General features: G+C 40.1%; 1 long non-coding RNA gene across 1 annotated transcript in view; it reads left to right on the forward strand.

The window, feature by feature from the left end:
• The window catches only part of LOC125615748, a 46,030-nt gene extending 29,861 nt beyond the window's left edge, over window positions 1–16,169 (forward strand). Inside the window, exon 3 of the long non-coding RNA XR_007346329.1 lies at window positions 15,596–16,169. This is a non-coding gene — a long non-coding RNA (uncharacterized LOC125615748). The remainder of the gene's footprint in view (window positions 1–15,595) is intronic.
• The last annotated feature ends 5,075 nt before the right edge of the window (window positions 16,170–21,244 follow it).

The following is a 21,244-nucleotide window of genomic DNA, read 5'->3' on the forward strand; positions in this document are numbered from 1 at the left end:
TTTCAACGGTTAGCTCCTTTTTTAAAATGTAATTGTGATGGAGGAATTTCTATTTGTTTCACTTGGGAGAAGGAATGACTCACGATGGGAACTCTTTCTTTCTAAAGGCCTTTGTCACCCAGCTAACGCTTTTCACGTATGCCCTTTGCATGATCTCTTTAAAATTTATGGGAGGTCAAAGAATCTTTAAAAACAAAGACAAATAAAACTATTTTCCTAGTCTCTCTTCTTTATACAATCTTTGTACTAGAAACGCATTCACACCGATGCCAAATGAAGTTTTCTGTTTAAGCTCCGGTTCTCAAGATAAAGTAGGGAAAGTGGCATTGAACTAATCCATTCTTGAAAACATCTTAACATTATAAGCAGAACAAAGTGGTACAAAATGTATTCAGCCTCACGGATTTCTCTAGATTGTAACCAGAATAGAAGATGGCAGAATATATTAATTCCTGAGATAAAATTATAATGAGAACAGAAAATGGTGCGAGATGAATTAATGTAGTGGCAGGCTTCTGTCTGCAGAGCATGGTGCTCTCTAAATACCACATCGCAGCACTTTGTAGTCAGCTCTCTTCTGTAATCTATATTTTAAAGATGCTCTAAAGATAAAGCCAGACCATATTCTCATCTCCAGGAGCACTGCGGCAGCACTCTGGACACAGAATAGCCCCAGGGAAGTGATGAATGGGCTTACCTGAAAGGAACAGAGGAGATTTAAGTTAGATAGCAGGAAGATTTTTCATTTCTGCAGATGTCTACTGACATGCCTCCTTCACTAGCAGGTCTCCTTTAAGTCTGGAACTTCAAGGAAAACTTAGTTGAAGTAGTCGTGGTTACAAAAGAAGAATTTGCTCTTTGCAAAAAAGACTTTACATTTTGCAACATGGAAAGCATTGTTTGATATTTTTTGTCATTGCTGCTTAAGAGTGCCGGTTTTAAACTGGGATGACTACCGTTTTATCTGGAGTGATTTTCAAATAGGTACTGCCCTATGTGTCTGAAGTTAGATTATCTTTTAATCCATATTATAAATATACTTATTAATAGACCTAGGGTGAATTTGGGGAGAAAGTTAGTCAATGCAGTAATGTACCTGTAGTGTCATTCAGATACCTATTTTTAGGAGCTTTGTACTATTCAACAAGAGCCAATATAGCCCAATAATAAACAACTGAGACTCATTGCTTCAAATCCTTCAAAGGCTAACATGACTGCAGCAGCCACAGTAGAAAACCTTGAGTGGCTATACTGGAACTTTGAAATGCTTAATAATGCTTGTTCCCCATAGCTTTGCATCCTCTGAAACCTGATCTGATTGCAAATTTTTAATCAGGAAATCTGGTCTTTGAATCAGAGTGGCTTTGCCAATTAGATTGGCAGCAATATTGCTCTTGTTTTGAATTTTCATGATGCAGGAAATTTGGGTCCAAGTTTTTTCCTCTCTGCATTGACACTGGTGCACAGGGCATGGCTAGGTTATCCAAACTATGAATTAAAGTTTTTAATAACATCAGAATAAGGTATTAGCAGTGCTGTCTTATTGTGGCTGGTTGTGATTTCAGATGAAATCTAACTCTATGATAACAAGCAAGAGTGAACTGTGAGTTAAAATGTGCTAACCCCAGACGATATTGTAATCCAGGCTTGAACACTGTGTATTTTCTCTTTTCACATATTCTCTGGCAAGACAGTTCCATGACATTACCTCCAACAGCAAACCTAGTGACTTGTGATTGTATTTGTCCTGGGATAAATCCTCCATACAGAGGAGGCGCCTTTATCCTTGAAGTACTTTGGAAATGAAGCTGTTTATTTCTTCCCAGCCCTCTGACTTGTCTCTAAAGATTCAACCAAAGGTATTGTAGACTCTTTAATATTTTATTAAAAGGAAGAGAGACTCAGAGAATTAAAATCCAAGATTGCTTTACTGCTTCATGATTTAAGAAATCAAAACTTGTAAGTAAATAGTGCTTTTGAGCTTGAGAAATTACAGTGAATCAAGCCGCCTCTCTTTCCGGAGAAATTTACCTGAAATCTATTCTCCCACTGTTTGCATGGTCAGTTCCTGCAACGCTTGCAATTTCTTTTAAAATCATAAAAAAAGAGAATTAAAACCCTATGATGAAGCACTTACCCAAAATTAAAGGGTCATGGTTATTTATTAGAAAAATACTATGTACCTAGAATTTAATCACATTTCAGATAGACTTCTTTCTTTTTTCTTTCTTTCTTTCACAATTGTACACCACGGACTTGATATTTCTGTCTATCCTTCTTGACTTTCAGGCATGGTTTACAATATTATATTTATATCTGTAGCAGTGTATGGTAGGAGAACAAATTTTATAAGTTTAGTGTGGATTGGGTTTTCAGTTCCCTATAGGAAGTCCAGTTCTCCTTTGCTCCTCTGGGTTTCTATAGTCTGAGCAGAGAATGGCATATGATAGGAATTAGGTGGTGATAATAATTTAGCTGCCTGCATGAAGTTTACAGTTTAGAAGGAAAGGCACAATTCAGAAACAGACCTGTGTTTGTACAAAAACTTGATATGTGATAAAAGAGTTACACTAATTTAACAGGCAAGTTTGAACCGTTGGAAACAGGAAGTTAATCTTCTGCTATGTTCCACAATTAATTCCAGGTAGATTAAAATAAAAATAATTAAAATTAAAATCATAAAGAAAAAACAAAACATGAATAATTTATCTGTTCTCTCTATGGGGAAGGATGACTTATATTTGAAAATAAGAGAAAGAAATAGGGGAACAAAAAGTTGCATGATATTTTTAATTGAATTTAAAAAATAAATGAAACTAAGAGACAAGAAATAAGAAAAACATTTGTCACAATAATGAGAAAAGCCCTAATTACTTATTATATAAAGAGCTCATACAAACCAATGTGCAAACAGGATGGTAACAAGTTAACAGGCAAATTACAAAAGGTGGACCTAAGTGTCCAAAGCTAAAAAAGCAAAAAGAATTTAGCTTCACAAAGGTGCAAGTAAATGTAAATTAAAGCTCACGCTACCATTAAATAGCAAAGATTATAATAGAGGCAATATTTGAAGATGGTATTAGAGAAAAAAATGTCACTTGGCCCATGCTAATGATGATGGGTGTTGGTGTGGCTTTCTGCATACCAATTTAACATACATCAAAAGCCTTAAAAATGTTATATTCTGTAGTAGGTCAAAAAAGAAAATCACAAAACAGCTTTTTAAAAATATGATTCCCATTGTTTTTCATAGAAGGAAAAGAAGGAATAATAGAGGAAAAGAAGGAAAGACAGAGGGAATTGTATGTGTGTTCAGGAACAAGTAGTGATTTTGTTTTCTTCTTTAAAAGTCAGAAAGGTTCATTTGTTTTTGCAATATGTCTTTATTACAATCAGAGAAGGTAATAATATTTAAAAAGAGGAAGAAACATGAAAAAATGCTCTTATCCTTACACCCACTGGTTCCCCATTTAGAAAATTACCCAAAGGAAAAGGCAAAAATGTAGACAAAGATTTATGTACAAATAGTGTGGTTAAAAATGAAAACATCATCAGGAGATTGTTTAAATAAATTCTGGAACATTCAAAAGATAGACTATTATGCAGCTGTTATAAATTATATGTCAGAGGATTTTTCAATGACATGGTAAAATGCATCTGACAAATTTTAAGCAAACAGAATAAAACAAAACAGGATACAAAATGGTATAAGAAGAATGATCCTAACCTCAAAAAATGCAAAAAAGGCTAGGGGAAAAAAATACACCAAAATGTTAATGGTTGTGCCCGGGTAGGGTAGATTACTCATGGAGGATTTTTGTTTTCTTCTTTGTTTTGAGTTATGGGTTTTGTTTTCTAAAACAATTACTGTGCACTACTTTTATAAGTGGGTGTGGGGGACATTTTAGATCCTTTCATCCCTCAAATTGAGCCCTTTCCACTGTACCAGAGCACCACAGTTTTCTTCAATAAAGAGCTTCACTACCTTGCCTTAAACCAGAAATAATGAAACATCAGAAAAGGGGCCTAAAATCTGGATGCTATTGGGAAAAATAAATTTCTGCCAATAAACAGCAGGCGTTTGGTGTCCTTTACCACTTTGCCCAATGACATTCCAGGTAGGGATTGTCCGTTACTTTAGAATGACAAATATACAGCTAAACAGAAGCAGCCAATGATCCCTACTCCGGGGGACAGCATTTCTAGAAGCAGCCTCCAGAAGGTCTGCTTTCCATAAATGGTGTGCTGACTTTCAGCAGCAGGGATCAGCATTTTTGCCACGTGCAGTACCTTGGACGGCTGCATCACTGGGTGCCTTGAGAAATCGCTAGGTAAACATCCGAGCGCCAATTGCAAAAAGATACTCCTGTGGGTAGTAAAAACTGTTCTCCGTTTGCAAGTCGAGGCTTACCCCTGTGTTTTGGAGATACCTGAATTGGTTTGGCTCTTTTCCAATTACAATCTGTTCGTAATCACCCAGGGTCTGTAACATCAAGCAGCGTTATGAGGGAATTAATTCTTTCTATGTGACAGTTGTTAGTGTAATTCATGTCCTTGTTTTTAATTGCTGGATCAAATTACTTTGTAGATTATTTCATATTTCATCCCAAGAGAAAGGAATAGAAAAAATGCCCAGTGCCTGTGGTGACTTATTTGTTTAGTCTACTCTGGGAAAAAAGAAAAAAAATAAAGCAGAATTAAAAAGATTGACTTTCTAAACAAAATGGCTCTTCTCTATCCTTAGAGTATTTTTTGCATCATTTTAGATGGAAAGTTATCCTGAGTACATTCTTTTTGTTTAAACACTCTAAGAACTAAGTTTATTTTTATAATGGTTCTGCTAAAATAATGGCCATAAAGGTCACGAAGCAGTATCTCCTAACAAATACCTTGAAAAGGATTTACAATTCAATGCTGTTTCATTAAAAGAAGCACCTTGAAGACAAGAAATTAATGAGATTTAGAATAATTTGTTAAGAAGCATCTAATAGCCACTCATGAGATTCAAATGTCAAGATGTTAAAAAAAAACACAAAAAAACCATGCACACATACACAAAAGAAACTTAGCAAATGCAAATTATATTTGGGGGAAAAAAGAATATTTGAAAAATCTTATAAATGTTTATTTTTGCAGCACTGAAATTTAATCCCTGTATTTGAGTATATACCCAGTAGGCATTTCATCCATTTTTGAGTCATACTCTCTGAATGCTTTTCACCCTAAAAAGTCTAGAATCTCAGAAAGAGTTAGTAACTGTTTCATTGATGTCTTATGAGTTGAGAGTTTACTTGTAGGCTGAAGGGGAGGTGAAGGCCCAGATAAAGCAAGCTCACAGAACTGAAAAGCTATATATAAAATTCATTGTTCTATTTATTTCCACTTTGTGATGAGTTGAGATGAGTTATAACAATGGGGCACTTGAAATGAGCTGTTGCTATAACTGTCCAAGGCCAGCCAACATGCATATTGCCTCATAAATAGTCATCTTATAAAGTAGACCTGAGTGATAAACTGAAGAGGAATTATAGATCAGTGATCACTTAAAAGCAAGCAGCAAAGAAATTGATAAATACTGCCTGCCTGCCTGCCTGGCAAATAAAAAACAGTCATCATTAGAGAAAGAGCTGGAACTTGCTGATTGCTGGGAAATTACAGTAATAGACAAATGAACAGATCCACTCATTCAGGGCAAAGGTGCCTTGTAGTTCAGGTAACGAAGTACTGTCAACACAGAAAGGTCCTTGAAATAGGAGCTGAACTTGCTATCCTGAAAACAGAAGATATATATACAGACACAGTTGAAAAGCTGGCAGCCCCACATCAGTTTTCTCCACCAGCGTGTTGAATGTATTTATTGTCACTGTCATCTTGGAAAAGGGAAAAGAGATATCCATAAAAATAGATCCGTTTCCATCATTGGTACTATCAAATGCTAAAACAGAATTCCTGTGGTCACTTATATCTCATAAGCCCAGTCTGTTCTAGTCTGTTATAGGGAAACAAGATGGTTATATTGATTTCAAAAGTTGGTTCTCTATTTTAAATATGTTGTTTGTTTGCCTATGTGTTGATGGAAAAGAAGCAAGTGACCTATTACCAGCTAAGTTGATTGATGGCTGTGGGTTTCCTAGCTACATTTGGGCCTCTACAAAGCAAGTCTCTTGTTGAGCTGGTGTAAATGCATCTAAATGAGCCTCTTCAGGAAGCCAAGAGGAATGGCATAGAGTTACAAGTACTGGAGGTGGGGAGGATGCCACATTCTCTTTGTGCTTCAAGCCAACTTCATTCTGATCAGAACGGAAAACCATCTGAGGATTTTAAGGGTTGCTCATTTGTAATAATAACTTGCCTATGTGAAATGCATTCACGTGGCATGCTCAGAACAGCTCTGTGAACCATGTGTTATCACACCCCTTTCCAAAAAGAGATTGAGGCTCAGAAACATTTGGTACATGCTCACGGTACCAAAGAGGGAGTCTCAGTTCTTCCCATTGCCAACTCAGGCTTACTGATTCCAGCTTCTATGCCTATCCTCCACTTGTAGCCATAGTTAAAACATGATCCCACTTCCAGTTTGATTCAAATAAAGACATGTAAAAAAGTCAAGAGTGGACATCTTCTTCTTTCTATGGTTATCTTTATGGCAGACATTCTTGGTTCAAATAAGCAAGGGAATAATTTAAGAAAGATGAAGTAGCAACATTAGAAAGAGAATACCTGCATAGTTGAGGTAGTCAGCTTGCATACTTGATAAAGCAGTGAAAGCCCAGACCTGAAAGAGTTGCACATAACAAAGATGACAAGTCAATACTCCCTAGAACACCATCACAATGTTATAAAGTATAAAATGATTAATGAAAAGATAGTCAATGTAAGAGCAGTCCCCAAATACAGATTTCAGTTTCTTTTCTGTATACTTGCTCCAATATAAGGCCTTTTAGTTCAAACTTCAGTTACAATGACAAGTTCTTTCAGAAAATTGTCATGATGCCTACCATAAGATTTCACATAAAGATTGACCATTTTATCAGTTCTCTTTAGTGGTGTAAACTACCATCCAAAATTTAGGAGCTTATAATAACATCCATTTAATTTTCCACACAATTTTGTGTGTTAGCTGGTGTTATGGTTTAGATATGAGGTACCCCCCAAAAAAACTCATGTGTGAGACAATGCAAGAGTTTAGGGGTGAAATGATTGGGTTATGAGAGCCTTGACCTAATCAGTGCATTAATCCACTAAGAGATTTACTGGGTGGTGATGACAGGTAGGTAGGGCGTGGCTAGAGGAGGTGGGTCATTAGGGGTATATCTGTGGGGTTTATATATTGTTGTGGTGAGATGAGTTCTCTTTCTACTTCCTGGTTCTATATCCTGAGGTGCCTTCCTCCGCCACACTCTTCTGCCATGATATTCTGCATCATCTTGGGCCTAGAACAATAGACTCAGCCATTTATGGGCGGAGCCCTCTGAAACCATGAGCCCCCAAATATACTTTTCCTCCTTAAAACTGTTCTTGTCAGGTCTTTTGGTCATAGTAGTGAAAAAGCCGGCTAAAACATCTGGGACAAGTAGGATATTTGGAATGGCTGTTTTAGTTGGGGCCAGCTTGGCTGGGGCTGGATGGGCTGGCGTGACCTTACTTGTGTTTCTCATGATTGGCAGGTTGGTCTTTGGAGGACTCAGCTGGATAGTTTGTCTTGGCTCCACATGGTCTCTCATCCTTTACCAGGCCAGCATAGATGTCTTCTCATGTTGGTCTCTAAATTCCAAAGGAAAAGAAGATCCTAATATGCAAGGGCTTGGAAAAACCTCAGCTTCTATTGGGCTTGCTGGAGAGCTGGGGAGATCTGTCCAGGTCCTGCTGAAACTGGAAGGACAAGTAAGGAGTAAGACTGACTGAAGAAGAGTTGGGGTCCAGCGTGAAGGGAGTGGGTGTCACTCACTGTCTTATGTCTATTTTTCTTAGATATTATTTTAGCTATTCCAACCTCCTTTTCCCTTTTTGATTATTGTTTTCATAATCTATCTTTTCCAATTCTTTTTCTTTCAACCTATCTATATTTTTATATTTTTTGTGGGTCTCAGATAAACAGAATATAATTGGATTTAGTTTTCTCTCAAGTCTGGTAACATTTATTTTTTAATAGGAGTATTTAATCCACTCACATTTCATTTAACTTAATGATATATCAGGCTTTAATTTAACATCTTACTTTTTTTCCCCCTATATGTTCTTTGCTCTTTTATTCTCCTTTCATGCCACATTTTGGTTTAATCAAGTAGCTTTTATTCCAGCTCCTTCTCTAATAGTGTGTTAATTATATATATTTTGCTATTCTTTTATGGTTACCTGGAGATCACAACATACATCTTTGACTTCCTAGAGTCTCATTTAAATTACTACTTTTTCAACAAATCAGATGATGCAAGGACTTTACAAGATGTTAACTTACACACATTTTTAGTTTTAACTTATACACGTTTTAGAGTTTCATTATTGTTCAGTTGGTGTTCATCTGGCTCAACTGGATTTTAACCTTTGTCTTCTTTATTCTTGCCTCCATTTCTGTGATCCATCTGGATCATGAAGAAATCCCATTGGTTTTTCTTTTAGCCTGAGTCTGAAGATAAATTCTGTATGTTTTTTGTTGGTCTGAATATGCATTTATTTGACCTCCCTTTTTCAAGGATATTTTTACTGAGTTTAGAATTCTAGATTGTTTGTTATTTTCTTTTAATACTTTAAAGATTTACTTTCTGCTGAAGATTCCTTCCAAGGTGCTAAGAGGGGGAGAAACACCCTGGCTTCCCACTTCTTCCATGTCTCCTTGCAGTGCCCTCCATTGCCTACCCAGCCAAAAGTCAGCAGGCATAGGAACCCCCCCAAACAGCCCCCTGGATCCGGTCCTCTTGTGATGCACCTCAGAACACAGGTAAGGCAAGGAATGGATCTGAAGCCTTCACTGTCACTAACATTTCTCAGTTACACCTGACTCCATGGTAATCATATTACAAAGTATATTCACAAGATAGACTAGGTTAATGATGCATTTAAAAAAATATCAATGGCATAATGGACACAGAATTTACTTTGAACTCAGTTATGTGCTTAATGGTTTGCAGATCTTGAATCTTGTAGCTACATTTTCTGGAATATGTCACTTTTTAGATGGCCACAATAGGGAAGGAGAGTCTGAAAAATTATGCCTGGGTTCTTCACTTCCTTTCATAAACCACTTAAATAGTCCTAAGCACATGGCCCTATTTCTGCACAGGTGGGTTCTAGGAAATACTGAGGAGTGCATGGACAATCTGGTGAGTACTATCTCCATTTCTCATGGATTACCTTACTTAATGAATATAGCTAATGGGGCTGAGGGTCTAGCTTAGTGGTAGAATGCTTGCCTATCATGTGCATGGCCCTGGGTTCAATCCCTAGCACTGAAAAAAATAGATAAATAAGTAGCTAAGGACTACTTAATAAGTAGTAATAGATAAATAAGTAGCTAAGGACTCTTCCTCACTTAACAAGCCACTAGAGTTTAATTTCTCTACTATGTTCTCCCTGCCAAGTAATTTCTGGGAATCCTTCAGTCAGGCTCATGTGTTACACTAATCTTTCCTGGAGGCCACTTGTCACCCCCACAAGCCATCCGTCCTCCAGGTGACTTTCTCAGACCCAGCAGGTAAGTCAACTCTTGCCAGCTCGTCTTTCACTTCTCTCAACTACTTTCTCCATTTTATTCTGCTTCGTTCCAGTATGGGCACATAGATTTCCCTTAATCTTACAGGGCACACATAAAACCACACAGTGGTATCTAAGAAAATTTTCTGGACTATTTGGGGATTCTGGAAGGGAATTATAGTGCAGAAGAGGAGAACTTAGATGTCGCTATACTCCCGCTTCTCCATTTTGCCTCTAATAATGGCTTCCTTTTGGCTATGACCCTTGCCACTCATGATGGTCAGTGCTTACCAGTAGTGCTTCCCAGTCCCTTCTACTTGAGAGGACCAATTAGATGCTGCCATTCAACAGATGAGAAAAGCTTCTCTCCCTCATTTTCATAGCTGTTTTCTCCAGGGGCAAACTTCTCTTACCGATAGTGTGTGGTCTGACCCTGAGGGCTCAGACAGGGCAATCACAAAATTTGACAGCAGATTTTCTGAAGTCTAGATGATACCACCTGAAATAACACCACTGTGGGTTTTCGGCCCAGGGTATACTTTGGCATTTCCCATATGGTTCCCTTTAAAGCCAAACCCCCAGATTAAGGTACGGACACACCTCCACATGCATCCCCTCAGCATCTGGTTTGCACTCCTGATCTCTCATGACTAGTTTTAAGATGAAACCTATGTGCATGTACATCCCAAGAGCAAAGAATAATATACAGAATCAGTTACACTTAAAAAAAATCTAATTTAGCTAAAAAATCTTTTCAAGGGCACACCCCTACTGAAAAAGATAGGATTTGCATTGATCAACAAATATGTAGCATGTCAGTTTGAGTCATTTACATCTAGGTTATTGGGTGGCAGTCTCCTTTAGAAATGATGCCCGAACATTTGCTTTACGTTTGGGTCAAAAAAGAATCCTTTCCAATTATTTTCCAGAAACAAAGGAAGTCTTTTCCAAAGATGAATGATGTCTACACCAGTAAAAATAGAAAATTGTTCACAACTTTTAAAGGACATCTCACTCATTTTAAACAAATGTCTTTCCTATAGCTATCTTGTTGTATTTGGTATTGGTGTCTAAGAGAAAGAACTAGAATGAGAGATATTATTATATTATGAAGACATTTGTGATTGCAAACAGTTGTTTATGCTTACAGTTGCAGGCTTGAGAAAAAGAAGACAATTTTCAGTTATGTAATAGGAAGATCCCCAGCAACATAGTCCAATAGAAATACAACATGAACTTAAAATTATGTAACTTAAAATTTTTTGGTAGCCACATTAAATAAGTAAAAAAATAAATGAATAAAGTTACTTTCAGTAGTACAGTTTACTTAACCCAATATGTCTAAGATATATTGAAACTCGTTTAATATATTCATATCCTATATAAAGTATTTTAAAATATTTGTAGTGCTCAATAACCACATGTGGCTAGTGGCCATCAGACTGAGGTGTACAGGGATAGCTGCAGGACTAGACACAGAGACTCAAATGAGGCATGGGGGTCCATTTCTTTCCTCTGATTTCTCTGTTCTTCCCTCTTTGCTCCACTCTCAAATATGTCCCGTCCCCTTAGTAGTGAAGTGGCTGTACAGCTCCAAGCAATATTTTTTCAGGTTCGGGTTCTGTATCAAAGGGTGCTTCTGTCTCTTTAACAATGGGAGAAAAAGTTGGTTTTCCGTCCATTCCAAAAGCAATTCCTGGAGTAAGGAGAGTGGAATGAAGGCCCAGATCACAAGACCACCCCCACCAGCCCCCAGAAATCAGTCCTCTTCAACTGCTTATGCTGAAAATAAGGACAGGGGAAGTTCGTCAGAGAAGAATCAGGTGCTATTACCAGAAGAATGGTGCTGGTGCTGGGAGAAAATACTGAAGCAGAAACAAAGCCAAAAATTGGAGGTCTTCTCTAGGAATCAGCAGAGCATGGATGGTTACTAAAGCCCAGGCGTCGTATAAGGTCCTTCAGCACTTCCAAATCCAAGAGGTGGGCAGAGGAAGAGGAGCGTGTGCAGGGGAAAGAGGAAGGGCCATGAAACCAATGAAAGGGAGACAGGGAGGACGTTAACCTGCAGAAGTCCAAGTCAGAAAGGGTTCAGAAGTCAGTGGCATTTAAAGTTGCTAAGAGCCATGCTAAGTACCAAGAAGTGCTCAAAAGACTGAATGAAGCATGAGCCGTTACTGACCCAGGCAAGCACAGATTTGGTGGAGGGATTCGATAGGTTGAGAGTTAGGTCCAGGAGGAGGTAAGGAAGCAAAATCAGGTTGAGAAAACTCTTCCAAGAGGTTGGAGTGAGGAAAAAAGAGAAAGAGAGAAAAATCTAGGACGGTAGCCTGAGGGGGTCATTGTGTTAAGGAAGAGTTTATTAAATACCTTATTATTCAAGCATAAACATTGTGATAGTAAACTCAAAAAATATGCAGTTGAGTGCAAAGCTGGGTTGGAATTCCTCAGTGACTAACTATACTACCTTTAGCAAGCTACTTGGCTTCTCTGCCTTGGTTTTCTCATTTGTAAATTGGAAGTAATTGTGGTGATTTAACAGGATTACCAGCTATATGAGATAATGAACAAATATAAAAGTATTCAGCCAAGTTGTGCTTTTAAATTTTTTTCACAATACCTTTGTTCTATTTATTTATTTTTATGTGGTACTGAGGATCAAACCTAGGGCCTCTCATGTGCTAGGCAAGCGCTCTACTGCTGAGCTATAGCCCCAGCCCAGTGAATGTATTATTGCTCTCCTTCTTCCCTAGTGACTGGTGAACAAACCACACTGTTTCTTATTTCTCTGCTTTCATATTTCTCTTGGAATGTTTCCTCCCCATACCATCAGCCTGGTGATCTCTCCTGTAACATCTAAACAAAAGCAACTGTCCTGTTGCTGGTCACTTCCTCCTGCCCTTTAGAGCTCTTGCCAAAGATGAAGTCAGGCTTTGCCACCCTGGTTCTCCATTGCCCTGAATCCACTGCTGCCTGCTCACCTGCACCGCTTATCTCTGACATGGATCTGTGCTGTTTCCCACCAGAAAGGCCAGTTCCTGTACTGAAGAAGATGTACCATCTTAGATAGTTTAAGTCTTTCTGTCTGTAATTCTATGAATTCAGTCTTGGAATAAGTAGTTCTCTTCTGAACCATGCTGAGAGACTGCATCGTCTGCATTTCTCTTTGAGCTTTTGGTGTTCCTTGGGTGACGGAGTAATTCTTTGCAACACTGAAAAGCTGGAGGTGCAGCTCTCTGTTGCTGCCTTCCAGTGACAAATGTGTTCTGCCCATGCCTTGGGCAAATGCTTCCTCCAAAATTTCACCTCCTCCTACAGAACTCCAGCCATGGAGCTGGATAAGGAATTGTATGGACGGAAAGCCAAGTTGTGCTTCTCCCTTCTAGATTCCGCAGCAATTTGCTCCTCTGTGGTCATATCTGTAACCCAGGCTGAGTCTTTTCTGTACATTCCATGATCACTTTGTTTCTGCAGCTGGGTCTGCTTGCTGTATTCTTAGGTTTTGTTGCTTAACTCTTTCCTGCCATCTTGCATGTGATGACCATGATTCGTTGTTATAAGAGAGGTCTAACAAGGTCAAGAAAGACTCTAACTTTGTATTTCGTGTAATGTCTTTGTGTTTTCCTTCTTTCCATATAGCCTGATTTTTTACATCTATTTAAATAGAAGAATAAAAGTCTGATGTGTTTATACACTTGGAGTTTCTCCATCCATCCCTCCCACTTGGGACAAAACTAAGTGTGAATTTTTCGCCGAGCTCCCATTCCCTAGAAGCTGGAGTGCAGATTGGAGCAGAGGGTTAAATCCTGGCAATTAATAACTTTCACTTTTGCAACGATTGCAGCTCTGGAGTGGCTTGTTCAGTAGCTGTAGATTACAGCAGTTCTATAGAGAATGGGGTTGAGATGTTACTATTTTGATGATTATTTCAAAATTCTGCCACTGAGAGATCATTGCTTAGAAACTGTGGAAAGAAATGGATAAATAGAAGAAAGGATAGATAGAAAGGTAGATGGAAAGAGAAAACATAGAACACATTTACAAGACTTGGAATATATTTCCAAGACTATTTTTCTATTTAAATGTGTTTATTTCCTGATAAGCCCTTCTTTGCATTCTGTAAGTCTCCTGGCTGCTGATGAGGCAGAGTCCGGAGTGCACAGCATGGAGTCTGGAGTGTAGCAAGAGCATAATAAATGCTTATCCAGGGGACTACTGCTCCATTTGGCCTGCTCAAGCTAGAGCCAGCTCCTCTGTGCTCTGTCCTTGTCAACAGACTTTCCCAACCACTGAGGCAAACCAGAGAAGGCTGATGGATTTCACCCAAAGTTGTTAATCTGTTAACAATTGGCTGTAAAAGTATGCGTATGGAAACAAACAGGAAAACTAAAAACCAGATTTGCAGTTGCAGTGTAAAGATATAATTGTTATGCGTTAGCAAAAAGAAAGGCCTCTCACAGATTGCAAATGTTATTTTAATACATAAGGAAAATGCACTGGGTTTAATGAATGTGCTGTGACCATCAGCAAAACGGAATTTCAGATTTGAATCACTAAACCTATTTTTTTTTTTTTTGGTCATTGCTGCTATTCTTTTTCATCTCATCTTCTCCTCCTTTTTTTTTTTTAATTTTAATCATGGGGTCCTGACAAATTGATCATGTATTTACACCTCTCACTCATTATGGGACCTTGGGTCATTTACTTAACTCTCTATGTCTTGAGTTCCTCATTTGTAAAATGCACATAAAAAAATCTAGATTAGTTGGATGACTGGATGGGATAATGTGTTCAGAATATCCTCTGTAGCGCCAGGAACACAGAACAGGTATTAACAGCAGGACTTTCTGCCACAGCTGCTGCTGCTGCAACTGCTTGGTAGTTGATCAGGGTTCCCTGGAGACACAGAACCAATAGGATGTGTGTGTGTGTGTGTGTGTGTGTGTCTCCCCCCCCTACACACACACACACACACACACACAGAGAGAGAGAGAGAGAGAGAGAGAGAGAGAGAGAGAGAGAGAGAGAGAGATATTATAGAATTGCTCCTGATTATAGAGGAAAGCAAGTTCGTCATTTGCAGGGTGGGTCAGCAGGCTCAAGACCCAGGAGAAGCCTATGTTACAATTCAAGTTTAAGCCCATCTGCTGCACAATTCAGTCCTTTGTTCTATTCAGGCTTTCAACTGATTGGATGAGGCCCACCCACATTATGAAAGCCAATCTGTTTTACTCAAAATCCATTAATATGAATGTTGATCTCATCCAAGAGCACCCTCACAGAAACGTCTGTAATAATGTTTGATCATGTAACAGGGCACCGTGGCCCAGCCACATCAATATATAAAATTAACCATCCCAGTCCTGTTTTCTTTATTCTCCAATACTATATCAGAGGACAATAGCCTTTGACAGTTCTCTCTTTTTCTACTTTTGTTTCCTCCTGAAGAATTTATGGGCAGTAGCAAGAATGTTTATAAGATAAAATCTAGATCCCTTCTCTCTCGTGCTTAAATCCCTTAATGACCTCCTACTGCACTTAGAATAAGTGCCAGCTCCTTATCAGAGCTAATAAGGCAGTGCTTTGCCTGGCCTTCTCTGACCTCACTTTACCAGAACCTCCTGCTGTGATGCTAGATGCTGTGGTCGACCAAGCCTGAAGTGCCAGTGTTTCATACAAGGAGGGGTGTATATCCTACGCACACTGGTAGGCAGCCTCTGACTGACATAGCTCTCCAAAGTCCCTGCCTTCTAGTATCAACCCTTTCCCTTGAAAGTGGACTAGATCAAGTGACTTGCTTCAAGCGAGCACAATATGGTAGGAGTGATGGGATGTCATTTCCAGGATTACATTACAAAAGATGGTGACTTCCATCTTGATAGAACTCTCTCTGTGGTTCCTCATGCAGGCTTGCTCTTTGACAAGGGACAAAGCAGCTTCTGGTCACCCGAGGAAAACACAGAGGCCTGACATCTAACAGCCCTGGAGAAACTGAGTCTTGCCAGCAACCACAGGAATGGGCTTGGAAGCAGACCCTTACCCAGTCAAGACTTCAGATGAGGCCACAGCCTCAGGCTGATCCTTGATTCAAGCCTATTGAGAGACCTTTAAGCAGGGATTGGACTATGATGTGCCCAATTCCTGACTCTCATAACTGTGAGATAATAAATGTGTGTTGTTTTTAGCCCTAAGTTTGAGAGTAACCTGTGACACAGTGGTAGACTGGCAGATAACTGATGGAGGAACTCTGCTTCATGCCGACATTTAGGAACCCAGACTGATGGAGATTCTATTGTTTTCATCGAATGACTTCAAGGTCCTTTGGTGTCAGCATCCAGGCAGCAGTTGGGGGATGAGAAACAGTGGAGGACTAAGTGTGATGAGGAGGCTGGCCTGAGAGACGCAGGTTACCTTTAGTCACACTAAGTCGCACGCTCTCTCTTACCTAGGTGAAATGTAGCCAGCCGCTGGCTGGGCATCCACTTCCCAGCCACAAGTCAATAATGTAGGAGGAAGACTTTGGTAAAGAGAGAGTGGATCTCAGCCACAGCCCTGCACCTTCTTTTTCTCAGTTTTATGAAGAGGACAAGCTCCATCCTTCTCTGAGGGTCTCTATTCTTCCTTGTGCATGAAATGCTTGCCCCAGATGGTTAGCTCCCTCACATCTTACAAATCTTAGTTTAAATGTCATTTCTCTCCTTTGGGCAAGATTTCCTGAGTACTCTACTTAGAATAAGCACCACACTCTAGTATATTCTCTCAGCCCTTTGTCTCCATTGTAGAACTTATCCCACGTTGTGATTATCATATAAGACAGTTCACTTGTTTTTAGCCATCTTCTGTGCTCAGGTGTTAGCGCCATGAAGGCAGAGATCCTGTTGCTGTGGTTCACCCCTGGATAGTACAGCACCTGACATTGTTGTTGTTGAGGAAATGAATGAGGTGCCACATTCCTAGATGATCATCTGATATAATCACGTAAAAGTGTTCTCTTCTCAGTTCCTCTCAGAGAAACCCCTTGACAAACTGGTAGGGGTTGGAGGTCATTTCTTGGAAGCGTCAAAAACTATGAGAAATTCTCAGGGGGAGTGTTGGCAGCAGGTCCACCCTGGCCCCTGGAGCCCTACCTCCACTAGTTTGTTCTGCATGCCAGTGTGGCCAGCTCACAAGGCCATGGCGAACTTGCGGTTTTTCTGTTCCTGCTTGTCCGTCTGAGACATATGCATCCCACGGGAATGCCTTGACCTTTTCTGGTCTGATGGACTTATTGTTAAGGGAGGTTTCGGTACCTGACAATAATAGATGTTGAAACTAAATTTCTCCCCCGTCCCTCCTGCTTTTGGGTAGTTTTCCACTTCTGCTGCTTGGGGTATAAAAAAAGTGTGTTAGCAATAAAGGGTATTGACTCCTGGATGAAGAACCTTGGTGTCCTGTGTGTCTTTTAACCTCGCCGTCCCTCGCCAGACTCGGCTCCCTTGGCCGGACGTGGCAGGGGAGGACTAATAACAGATGGGAAGTTGTTTGCTATTGCATTGCAATGTGACCCAGAAGTCCCCAGGACCTATAAAGCTTCAGTAGGATCCATCCGAAACACATGCACTCTATGAGAGTGGAGTGGCATAGATGTGGGAGTGGGTGTGGGTGTGGGTATAAAGTCATTCAAAAGTGGGAAGGAGCTGCCTTTTGCATTTGCACTGACTCATTTCAGACTAGACAGAACAGGTACAGAAGTGGGAGTCCAAAGGCCAGATCATCTTGAGAATTTAAATCCCTAGGAATTCACTGGAAGCTTTGTTAAGAATTTCATCCTTCCCATGGGACGTGGAAGAGTTTAAGTTTTTCCATATTGAGCATTAAGTGTGAATGCCAACCAACATGTCTCCTATCAACCTTCTGACTTTCTTGTCAGACGTGAGGGAGCTAACCATCTGGGGCAAGCTTTTCATGCACAAGGAATAACGGAGACCCTCAGAGAAGGATGGAGCTTGTCCCCTTCATAAAACTGAGAAAAAGAAGGTGCAGGGCTGTGGCTGATACTCAACAGGGGAAGACAATCCCAGCTGTGTTCCCATATGGGTAAGATCAGGTAAAGGGTTCAGGCCAGTGGAACATGGCATATCCCACAGCCCACTCTGTACTGGGCATGGCACGTTAAAAGCTCTCCCCTGCATTCTCCTACTATTCTCTTCTCCATTTACCAGCTAGAAGTTCATGTCCAGGGTGACCTCAGAATCTATAGAGTGAAGATGGCCATGTCTCTGGGATATGAGGCTCCTGGGTGTCTGAGTGACAGAGGATTTCAGGTGAAGGTCAGAAAATGTCTTCATAAAAGATAAGAAAAGCAAATGCTCAATCATAACTGTGTTCTTTGTATTTCCTTCTGTGCTTGGGGAAGATGGACAAGGTACACTGTCTATAAAAAACATAGACATGTCAAGCACTTGGCAAATGCTGCCTCAAGAGCCTTTGGAATTAAGGGTGGGCTGATTTACTGTATATTCCCAATGGATCAACTCATTGTTAAACAAACCATTTCCAGTGATCTTTCTAGGACCACTCAGCTGGTGGGAACTCTGTGACGGTTCAGTTGGCTCTGGGAGGGTACTATAGCATCCTTCACAGATAGCAATGCAATAAGGAAATGAAGAGGTGGTTTTTTTTTGTTTTTGTTTTTGTTTTTGTTTTTTTTTAATGTGCCACCAGAAGAGACTTCTTGCATCACTTTGGAATGGAGAATAGGTGTGGTCACTTGTTAGGTCACTGTCTTTTCCCCTTATACTGAGATATTGGAAGTCTTTGCAGAGGACAGGGAAATCAGTAAGATTTACTTAGTCCCAAAACATTTAGGGATGGGATAGACAAGTGCCACACTCTTCCAGAATGGAGTTAGAGCCATGGTAGCTGTGTCAGTGCTGGTCCTTGTGAGCCAATGGGCCCTACAAACCTCAAGGTACACAACAAACACTGACTTCCTGAGAGCCCAGGGACTCTATGGGCTTTATCTTTTCCATAGAAAATCTTCTAACCTCTGGAGAAGGGATTCTATTTAATTTTGCCTCTGGACATATACACCTGGTCCAACAATCTATGCCGTATCCTCTCATTAAATGAAACACCCTGGAGGATGCTTGGCAAAATCCTGGCCTGAGAACAGTTTTTTGGAAGCCAGAATTGTGATTTAAAGTTAAAGGAAAGAAACAGTCCTCCTCCAACTTTAGTTCCAGGAAAGCATCTGTCTTCATCACCTTCATCCAGACTAACAGTTTGTGCTTAGGAAAGACAGATGTGTCCTGGAGGTCTTTCTCCCCTCACATGGCGAAGCAGGCAGTGCATCATACCTGGCTTGTGAACAAACAGAGAATAGCAGTCTCCACTTCACAAACGCATCCATTCACTCTGAGGACTTTTTCCCCTCCAGCCAAGGGAGCAAAATGCCCATTCCAGTGTATTCTGCGTGTCCCCAGGCCTTAATATATCTCAGAGCAGCTCTCCTCAGCATTCCACATTATAAAATCAATCTCTATTTAAGTAAGGGGGGATATTTATTTCTTAATTTTTTAATAATGTATTTCGTGATTTGTTATAGCTTCAGTGTTGTATTATTTATTTATTGTGCCTATAGGGTGCACTGCCACTTGGTAATAGAGGAGCCAAGGAAACTTGAGACCTAAGCAGAAATGAGTTCTATAATATTGCTCTACACTCTAGGACTTTATCCAAAATTAACAGAAGAACAAAAGTGCAAGGCAATGATAACGGATCTGACAGCAGTGGGGGGAGTGTTTGTGAAAGACATGGTAGACATTTTAAAAGAATGGCAGACAATGGCAAGTGACAAATAGAGGGACTGTTTTACAATTCAGATCCATTTCATAGGCCCATAACACTGGATTTGCTGTATTCATGCTCTGTGTGTGTGTGTGTGCGTGTGTGTGTGCGTGTGTGTTTATTTAATGTTTTACCAAAGAAGAAATTGTCCCAGGACATGATAGAACTTAAATATGCTTTCCCCTGTCTTCTTGCAAATCACATAGGCAAGAATCATGAGGGATGTAGCTTGGGAGGGGAATGCATTCATTTTGATCCCAAGGACTGTTGACAATTTGCTGAAAAGAAGGGAGATCTTTACATGAAAAAGAGAGTGTTTTGTTGGTTTATTCTTTCCATTTGTGAAACAGCATAAAATGTGGCATTTACACTTAACTTTTGCCTCCCACAGTTAAAGTACTGGAAGATACCACAGTTGAAAATTCTTTAATATGCATACAAATGATGTCATAAAAATTGGGGACATTTAGATAAAATCAGTGTAGGATTGACACATTTAGCTCCCAAACTTTCTACATCTGTTAGGTATTATTCAAACACTGTTACTGGTGATAGGATTCTGATGATTGCTAATACTCTCCAGTGATTTTTTTAATTCTTTAACCTTCTCATTAGTTCTGGGGTGCATTTCAGGAAACTGATATCATGCTGATGACACCACTTGACATTAAGTGATAAATAAAGGCAGTAAAGGACACTTGTCCTAGGTGAAATGATGCCATCAGTCCGTCAGCCAGCCTGTCTATCAACAACATTTACTGAGTGCCTACTGAGAGAAGGTACCATGAGAACAGAGGCCTTGAGGGGCAGCCAGGACAATGACAGAGGCCTAGGAAAGACATGTCTATGGATTCCAGAAGATCAGCTCCTCAGGAAGGGCAGTGGAAGACTGGGTACCTCATGTTTGCCTGGCACCTCCTGCATGCAGCCCAGGAAAAGAGCCTTTTATCAGTGAGCTCCTTGGGGACTCCAGCAACCCTGTGAGGGCAGTAGCCCTAGCCTCTCCCAGTTTGTTTCCTTAGCTGTGAAATGAACTCCAATGAGCAGCCAGGAAGTGGCAAAGCTGGTGTCTGCATGGCTCATTCTACCATTCTGGAGGTCAGTGAGCACCAAAAAACCCCGCAGAGGCAGACAGCCAGGAGAAGGGACCTCAACTCCAGCTCTTGGAGACCCCTCCCTGTTCCAGGCCCATTGAGCAAATGCAAGGTTTCAAATAAAGGGAAAAGCTATGAAATTCTTGTTTCAGGATTTGGCTTAAAGAGATCACATAAGAATCACAATGTGCACATTTGGTGTTAGCACATGTTCAGTTCTGTCACATTTGAGATTTATACAGTAGAAGCAAATTCATAGCTGGATGCCTGTGTAATCTAGTAACTTCTCATGAGCACTGAGGGCACAGCCTGATGACTCTGGTTGGTGTTCCCCTGATGGACACAGTCATGCTGTTTAGGAGTGCTTCTCTTTATTGGACTGCGAAGTATTCATTTTCAGTGTGTCCCGGGGACAGAACCCTCACAGGGTGGAGAAAGCCCATACCCGTTGTCTTGTTGAAGAGAAGCCTCTTCCTACCCTTGTGCCCTTTGGAGACTGCATCAAAGAAGGAATATTAGCTAGCTTTTGCAAGAAGATAAAAGTCATTAAAACGTTCATTATGGCCATACAAAACTGTTGAAATATTAGAAATACAGTACCAGTGAGCTGCTTGTTCAATCTTATCAAAAGCACA

Source organism: Marmota marmota, unplaced genomic scaffold (genome assembly GCF_001458135.2).
Source record: "Marmota marmota marmota unplaced genomic scaffold, marMar, whole genome shotgun sequence".
Classification (NCBI taxonomy): domain Eukaryota; kingdom Metazoa; phylum Chordata; class Mammalia; order Rodentia; family Sciuridae; genus Marmota; species Marmota marmota.